Raw genomic sequence first — 9,259 nt, forward strand, 5'->3', positions numbered from 1 at the left:
GTGTAATGTCAATAATCCCCTGCTATCATAGTCGAAGGAGGAAACCTGACCCACTATACGCTCACTCTTCCGATGTTCCACCTTCATGGCCTCCTGTTGGGCCTCCCGAATCCGCTCCAATAGCGGAGTCACCACTGTCATCCGCTTGCAGATACCTCTGATCGGCGCCGCCTTGCGGCTAAGCGCATCGGCCACCACGTTGGCCTTCCCCGGATGGTAAAGGATCTCGCAGTCGTAATCCTTCACCACGTCCAACCACCGACGCTGCCTCATGTTCAGATTCGGCTGATCCATGAGGTACCTCAAGCTCTTGTGGTCCGTGTAAATCGTACAACGAACCCCATAGAGGTAATGACGCCAAATCTTGAGGTCGAACACAACAGCCCCCAGCTCCAAATCATGCGTCGGGTAGTTCGCCTCGTGAGGCTTCAGCTGCCTCGACGCGTAGGCGATGACATGCCCTCTCTGCATCAATACTGCGCCCAAACCTAAGATGGACGCATCGCAGTACACAACAAAATCCTCCATGCCCTCTGGCAGGGCTAAGATTGGCGCCTCGCACAATCTCTGTCTCAGTGTCTCGAACGCTGCCTGCTGCTCAGGCCCCCAACGAAAGACCACGGCCTTCCTCGTTAGCCTGGTCAGGGGTAATGCTATCTTGGAGAAATCCTGGATGAATCTCCGATAGTAGCCAGCTAATCCCAGGAAACTCCGAATCTCAGATGGAGACTTCGGAACCTCCCATCTCATCACGGCCTCTACCTTGGCCGGATCCACCGAAATCCCGTTCTGGTTGACAAGGTGCCCAAGAAACTGCACCTCGCGCAACCAGAACTCACACTTGGAGAACTTGGCATACAGGTTCTCCCTCCTCAAGGTCTCTAGAACCTCTCGCAGATGCTCCTCGTGCTTCTCCTGCGTCTTGGAGTAAACCAAGATATCATCAATAAACACTATCATAGACCGGTCTAACATCGGTCTGCACACGCGGTTCATGAGGTCCATGAACGCGGCAGGAGCATTGGTGAGCCCGAAAGGCATCACCACGAACTCATAGTGGCCATAACGCGTCCGAAATGTCGTCTTCTGCACATCCTCATCTCTGACCCTCATCTGATGATACCCTGAACGCAAATCAATCTTGGAGAACCAAGATGCTCCCTGTAGCTGGTCAAAGAGGTCGTCAATCCTCGGGAGTGGGTAACGGTTTTTCACCGTTACCTTGTTGAACTCCCGGTAATCTATACACATACGGTGCGACCCGTCCTTCTTCTTCACAAACAGAATCGGGGCTCCCCAAGGCGAACTACTCGGCCTGATAAATCCCTTGTCTAGAAGCTCCTGCAGCTGCGTAGACAACTCCTGCATCTCAGGAGGAGCCAACCGATATGGTGCCTTGGCTATCGGAGCCGCACCTGGGACTAGGTCGATCCTAAACTCCACCTGTCGTTCTGGAGGTATCCCAGGCAGCTCCTCGGGGAATACGTCCGCGAACTCTCGTACTACGGGCACATCGCCCACCGTCGCCTTACCCGCCTCACGGGTATCCATAACATACGCGACATAACCTGCGCAACCCTGCTGAAGGTAACGCCAAGCTCTCGCTGCTGAACACAAGGCTGGTCCTCGCCGTGGCCTCTCGCTCTGAATCACTAACTCTTCCCCAACTGGGGTCCGGACTCGCACTAGCTGTTGTGCCCAATCTATCACCGCCCCATTGGGGCTGAGCCAATCCATGCCTATAATCACCTTGTTCCCACGCAACGGAATGGGAACCAAGTCTACCAAGTAGCGCTCCTCAAATAATCTCAGCACACAATCTCTGAAGACCTCAGATGTTCGCACTGACCGGTCGTCCGCAATCTCGACCTCTAGAGGGCAATCCAACGTGCCCGAAGACTCGGAAAACTTCTTGCTAAGCGCAAGAGAAACAAATGATCGGGTAGCACCCCAAAATCAAACAATACCTGAACTGGGATACCGTTCACATGGAACGATCCTAAACAGAGCACATATCAATATCATAATCATCACATAAATAAATCAGAGGGAAAAAATCATACCCGTCACCACATCGGGTGCGGCGCGTGCCTCCTCGGTCGTCAACTGAAAAGCCCGGCTCCTCACCACTGGAGCCTCTGCCTTGCCCTGCCGGCCATCTGTAATCCGCAGGGTCGCTGGGGCTGGCGCCTTCACTGGCGCTGCTGCTGTCAACTGGGGGCAATTGGCCTTCTTGTGGCCCCTCTGGTTGCAGTAGAAACACAGCAACTCTGACGTCTGTAACACAGGTGCAGGGGTGGTACAATCCCTGCTGAAGTTCCCCGTCTTGCCGTACTTATAGCAGCCCGACGATCCCAACCTACATGCCCCCTCATGTGGCCTGCCGCATTTCCTGCAGCGGCCTGATCCTGACTGGCCTTTCGGCCTACCATCTAATCCCTTGGGCTTCTTCCCCGAAGCCCCAGTCACCTGTCCCTCCTCTACCTTCCTCTTCCGGATGTGCTCCAGATCTATCTCCCTCTCCCTCGCCCTGGCAATCATAGAATCCAGGGTAGGGCAAGCTGAAAAACTGACATGCTCCCGAATGTCGGCTCGCAGCATGTCGTGGTAGCGGGTCCTCCTCATATCCTCGTCACCCGCATACTGGGGCACCAGTAACGCCCTCTCCCGGAACTTGGCGGTGATCTCCGCCACAGTCTCCGTCGTCTGTCTCATGTCCAAAAACTCTCTGGCTAACTGTTGGAGCTCCACCGCAGGTGCGAACTTCGCTCTGAACCGGGTCACAAAGTCCGGCCATGTCATAGCCTCAACAGTCGAGGCTCCCAATGAGTCACCAACAGACTCCCACCAGTCTCTAGCTCTGTCTCTCAAACACCCTGCTGCATATCTCACCTTCGACCCCTCGGGGCAGAAGCTGGTCAGCTGCGCAGACTCAATGTCTGCGATCCATCGTCTGGCCACAATGGGGTCCTTCGCCCCATGGAAATCCGTCGCACCGCTGCTCCTGAAGTCCTTGAAGGACAGTGTGCGAGATCCTGACTGGCCAGATGCCATGTCACTCCTGAACGCCCTGAGGCGGTCCTCCATCAGCTCAACTATCCCTTCCTTGATCGACCCGAAAATGATGGGGGTCGACTCAAGGATGCCTCTGGTGATCTCTGACGCGATGAACTCGCGTAGCCTCTCATCCACTGGTTCGGAACCCGAACCCGAACCCGATCCCTCTCCCGAACTGCCAACTGCTGGCCTCGAACGTAGTACCACCATTCTGCAATACATAACGACAACTGTCAGTTGTACTGATACATCTAGAGGGATCACATCTACTGCAAGGTCCCTGGTCTCGCCTCAGCCTTCCTCAATTCAAGTACGGATCCTCTGCTTTCAGTAGTACGGGCCCATACTACCTTCCACATCTATCCGTACTTTCCTCAAGGACTGCCTCGACTCCACCAAGTCCCTTCTACTACTACTGCTGATCTCATGCTACTCTCGTCCTGGGCTTGCCCTAGGAAATCGCCATCCCACTCTCTGCCATCAGCTGCGTAAGAAGCCCCTGCTTTCTTCCCCTAACTAGCTCGTGGATACTATTACATATTACTCCGACTAGATAATTCTTCGAATGAGAGGTCCTACCCTACAACGGTTGGACTCAAACAAGAGCTGCGAAATAGGGCTAGACCCAACCTTATGAAATTATTTAGTCCTTGCAATATGTAACTTAACATATCCGTTTACTAGTTAGTGAAAGACAACTAGAACTCCTAAAGCACATAGCAAGCAGCATTCGGGCATTGAGTACACATAATCAAGTATATACTACTCTGGCTATCATACTGACTGATCTGTACTAGCATACAATGCTAAGCTCATACTATCAAGCATAACCTAAACAGGCTATCCTACTACTGTCTACTCAATACTAGCATGTAATTCTCATAAAGTTGAAACACATAAAGCAGGCACATAAGGCATCATTCCTAGATCCTTAGTCCTATTCTAGCATGCTGTTCTACTGAAACTGCTAAAACATAACATAAACTTGTATGGGTACTCTGGGGAAAACTTACTTGAGCTCGGCCGGTCGCGCACATCACACAATTCGTTCTCTCTCAAAACTCTTGTACTTATCCTTTAGAAATTCATTTCTTTAAAAAAATCTTTTAATCCCTCGATTTGAGTCCAGACACCCCCGAAGGTGTGTCCGAATCCCTCAAACCAGGGCTCTGATACCAGCTTGTAACGTCCCAAAAATACAAGCCAAAAATTTCATTTTAAAATCAATGTTTTGGAAAAGCATTAGTGAATAAACATCGCCTGATCATATCATTTCATAAACATAATTCGTGTCTGAAATCCAACATATAAAAACAACCATAATGTCAGAGTATAAAATCCCAGAATAACTCATGATGCGGAAAACAATGTGTGTGTATGATGTGCCGCTACCGCGCCAGCTCCTTCCCCTTCGATGAAGAGGTACCTGAAAACAAAACTGTAAACTGTAAGCACAAAGCTTAGTGGGTTCCCCCATCGTCCACATACCATACAATCATATAGCATACATACTGTCAGGCATTTCTACGGTGCCCGACCTACCCGGTACGGCCATTCTGGGGTGCCGACCTACCCGTACAGCCATTCTGGGGTGCCGATCTACCCATGCGGCCATTCTGGGGTGCCGTCCTACCCGTGTCAAGCCATTCTGGGGTGCTGACCTACCCATGTCGAGCCATTCTGGGGTGCTGACTACCCTTCGGTCCTAACAACCGAACCTCGGGGACTATTTCACCCCCTACTACTACTATCACATATATCATAGTATAATCTACTGTCAGACATATCTGGGGTGTCCGACTTACCCTTCGGTCCTAACAACCGAATCTCGGGGACTATTCCCCCTCCTACTACCTCTAGCTCATATAACGTATCATGCTAGCTGCTAAACATATCATAACATACTGTTAGGCATATCTGGGGTGCCTAACCTACCCTTCGGTCCTAACAACCGAACTCTATCACTATCACATGTCATATCACGCTAGCATATAACATATCAGGTAGTAGCAACACAGATGAATATCACAGAGACAAACATCTAACATACGATCCCTACTGGTGGGCCGGCATTGTGGTCGTAGACCCACCGCTACTGGAAGGTAACTCACCTCGTAGTAGCTGCTGATCTGTGCGGGAACTCTCTATCTGCTGCTGCTCCGGAAATCCTCCGGCTATAAATCCCACAAAACCCATCATCAGAGTCTGATATCTACTCTTTGGGTAAAATGACCATTTTACCCCTGATCAAGTCAAGTCAAAGTCAAAGTCAACTTCCAGTTGACCTGACTCGCCGAGTTGGGCCTCCAACTCGTCGAGTCCTTATCCATTCGATTGTCCTCACTCCCGTCCCTACTCGTCGAGTTAGGCATTGACTCGACGAGTTCTCCTTCTATTCAAATATCCAATGGTCCTTCCTCGACTCGCCGAGTTGTATGAACAACTCGTCGAGTTCATCTTCATCTGATGAACACTCTGGTCTGTGACTCGCCGAGTTGTATGAGCAACTCGTCGAGTCTGTTCTTGAGGCAAGAAGATTGCCTTGGACTCGCCGAGTCAGGGCATTGACTCGCCGAGTCCCTCCATTACTGAGTCTGGCTTCCGACTCACTGAGTCCACCTATGGTTCACTGCTCTACTTAGCATACTCGAAAGGGGGAAAATCGGGAACTCGCAACTCGACTCGCCGAGTCCGAAGAACGACTCGCCGAGTCGTAAACATGCAACCACTATATACTCGATTCTGCTTGAATCCAGTGCATTCCATCCATAGATCTAGGTTCTTAGGGCTCGATTAACACGTAAAGTTTCCAACTTTACGTGTATATAAGCATCAATGAAGGTTAAAAGGCTTAAAATGCACTAAAAGAGTAGATCTAGGGCTTTCATGCAATATGGCTCCATAAAGGTATTAGATCTAGGCTTCTGGGACTCAAACATAGCTAGATCCGAAGGCTATTCATCTCAAGGTGTCCTCTATGCTACTACCAAGCCAAGAAATGGTTCAAGAATAGCTTTAATGGTGTTCCAATGGGGATTTAAGCATAGAAACAGAAAAGGGTCGAGTTATACCTCACTAAACTCTGAAATGGACTCCAGGCCTTTGTTCTTCTCCTTCTTCTTTGGTCCTTCCTTCCTTCTCTTCTACAAAACTTCAAGGAAAACACACAAAACACTCAAATCACCAAGGGAAGGGTTAGGGTTTCGTGAGGGACGTTCTGGTTGTGAATGGGGGCCGACATGAGGCACAAAAGGATGTTTAAATAGGGTGCAAACCCTTGAAATTAGGGTTTCATCCAGACTGGCAGACTCGCCGAGTCCAGAATATGGACTCGTCGAGTCGCCAACTTAAACGTGCTCAATATCCCGACTCTACTCGGCGAGTCGGGCCTACAACTCGCCGAGTCCAAGGCTAAAAATGCAAGATGCTTAGATCAATCTTACGTACCAGGAACCAGGTGCTACAAGAGTATTCCTGAGACGTCGTAAAAAATCGTATTTGTATAAAAATACAATTTTGAGTTATTTACTCCAGTTATATTTACCCAAACTCATAAGTAAGTATTTCATTATGTATAAACCTTATTTTTATATGGTCAACATGCATGCATTGATTGTTTTATGAAATATTAAAGACTAAACTGCACAAATAGTCCCTGTGGTTTACTCAAAATTGCTACTTTGGTTCAAACAAGTTTGGACTAGCACCAGAGGTCCAAAGTTTTTATTTTGTTGCGAGTTTGGTCAAATTTGCTTTTAATTTTCTTATAATGACGATTTTACCCTTAATTTTTTCTTTTTTAGTTTTTTATTTATTTAAAAACTTTTCTGATTAAAAGAAAAATAAAAAAGAAATTACTTTTCTCTCTCTCTCTCTCTCACTCTCAATTTATACGAAGTTTCAATGAAATTAATACCACTGCAACCACAAACAATATGAAGCTTATAACCTCAAAAATATATAATTTTCAAAGCATTATAACCAGAAGAAGTCCTATAAAACATACGAAAATTAGTACTTCAAGAACACCATTCATTTGCTTATTTCTCCTCTTGCTCGTGCTATTGTTTGAAGCATTATCATGTCCGTTGAAACTGTCTACTCCATCACCAAATCGATTTGCAGCTTCTGGTTTCGAATGGAAGAAAGATGATGATGGAGAAAAAGATGTTTTCGATGATAACAAGAGGAAGGAATCGGAGCTAGGGTTTGTTCTAGATCTTCATAGAAGCGAGGGTTTTTGCAGTGGATCTCTATAGCAACGACGGTGATGGATTTCAGATTGACGGTGAGATAGATAGATCTGAAGCGGAGGCGAAACCCTAATTGGATCTTCATAGCAGCGGCGACGAAACCCTAATCGGAGCTAGGGTTCGTTGTGGCTCCGACGACCTCAATCTTCATATCTAGCCTTCTTCGACTTTTCTAGGACTACCGTTACCATACCGACTAGTTAATCCGATGAAGGCTCTGAAAAGCAACATCTTTCTCTTCAACGATCTCGCCTTCGCCAACGCCTTTGACGACGAAGGATACCTTATCTGCCGATAATGGAAGAAGAAACCCAAAAATTGAGAAGATGAAACCCAGAAATTGGGCTGGAGAAGATGAAACCCAGAAATAGATTTCTCCCAAAAATTGATTCACAACAAATATTTTGAACACAAAAAATCGATTTTGAAAGACGATGGTCACTGTAGAAAGACAAAGGAAGGTTGTTGGTGGGTTTAGGTTGCAGGGAGGAAGAATAAGGGGAATGGGAGTGTATTTTTGATTGTATATGCTCTTGAACGATTGTCTAGGGGTGTAGAGAGAGAGAGGGGGGGGGGGGTGGGACCCTTTGTAATTAAATTAAAAAAAACAGTAAAGGAAAAAAAGAAAAGGAGAAAACAAATAGAAAGGGGCAAATCCGTCATTTGAAGAATTTTTAAAGTGGTTTGGACTAAACTCGCAACAAAATGAAAACTTTTGACCTGTGTGCTAGTCCAAAACTTTTTTGGACCAAAGTGGCAATTTTGAGCAAACCACAGGGACTGTTTGTGCAGTTTAGTCAATATTAAAACATATTTGTACTTATAAAGAGTAGTAGGATATGCTTTGTAAGTATTCAGTACAAAGCATAATGATCACAAACCAACTGCTTTTTGATTTTGATCATTCAGAAGTGTTTGAGCAAGTTTGAAACTACCATAAGGTATTATACCTCCATACTTGAAACAAAAACTTATTAGAAACTCTTGTACCTGTCCAAGATAAGGGAAACTAGTTAGAACATAACTTTGAAGATTTTTGAATATTTTATGGTCTTAATACTGAAATCAAGTATAGTTTCGATATAAGCTTGATTCTTGTATCCAAACCAACAAGAATTGAACAAAGGATGATTTTAAACTTAATCATACCTTATGAAGATCAAATCGTTGTTAGAAGCACTCGAGCTTTCAAGACCTTCACATTCTTTTTCTCTCTAGAGTTTCTCTGGAATTGCTTGGTTAATCCTTCTACAACACTTGGAGATTTATTTGGATGGTTGGAGGGAAGTCTTAATGACGTATGATCCTTAAACTCCAAAATCTCTCTCTCTCTCTCTCTCTCTCTCTCTCAATTGTACGCATAAGTGCATAAACTCTTTTTTCTCTTGTTTTTACTAGCAAATAGTTTCGTATACATTAAACATTAATTAAGATCTCTATAAAATATAAGCTCTAAATTCTTAACCATTTAATTTATCACATTATCATCATAAGGTTCTTACTCTTGTTTGAGGTGGTGTCCATCATAAGGTGGCACTGAAACATAACCTTCAAATACATACCCAATAGCCTTAGCCATCATATCCCGTGAACAGGTCACCCATGCCCTATGCAGCTTCATTGTTGCTTCACACTCTTACTCTCTTTACGGGTTAATTTATACCATGGTCTTGCATAGTACGTAACTCCTTTGTAATTGGTAATTTGTAACTCCTTTGTAATTGGTAATTTGTCCAAATACCTTGTGCAAATATATCTATATGCATACACTACTTATATTTTTTCACAATACAGTTATCTTGAGACATCTAGATCTAATTCTTAAAACTTGCATTCATCAATATGATGACATTTCATATGAATATGTATACTTGATGCGCCTCTGGGTAGACCTGTCAATGGGGCGGGTTTGGAGCGAATCACCATTGATCCAAACCCATTAAAAAAAA

Source organism: Lactuca virosa, chromosome 1 (genome assembly GCF_052849685.1).
Source record: "Lactuca virosa cultivar CGN04683 chromosome 1, Lactuca_virosa_CGN04683_v6, whole genome shotgun sequence".
NCBI classification, from domain to species: Eukaryota; Viridiplantae; Streptophyta; class Magnoliopsida; order Asterales; family Asteraceae; genus Lactuca; species Lactuca virosa.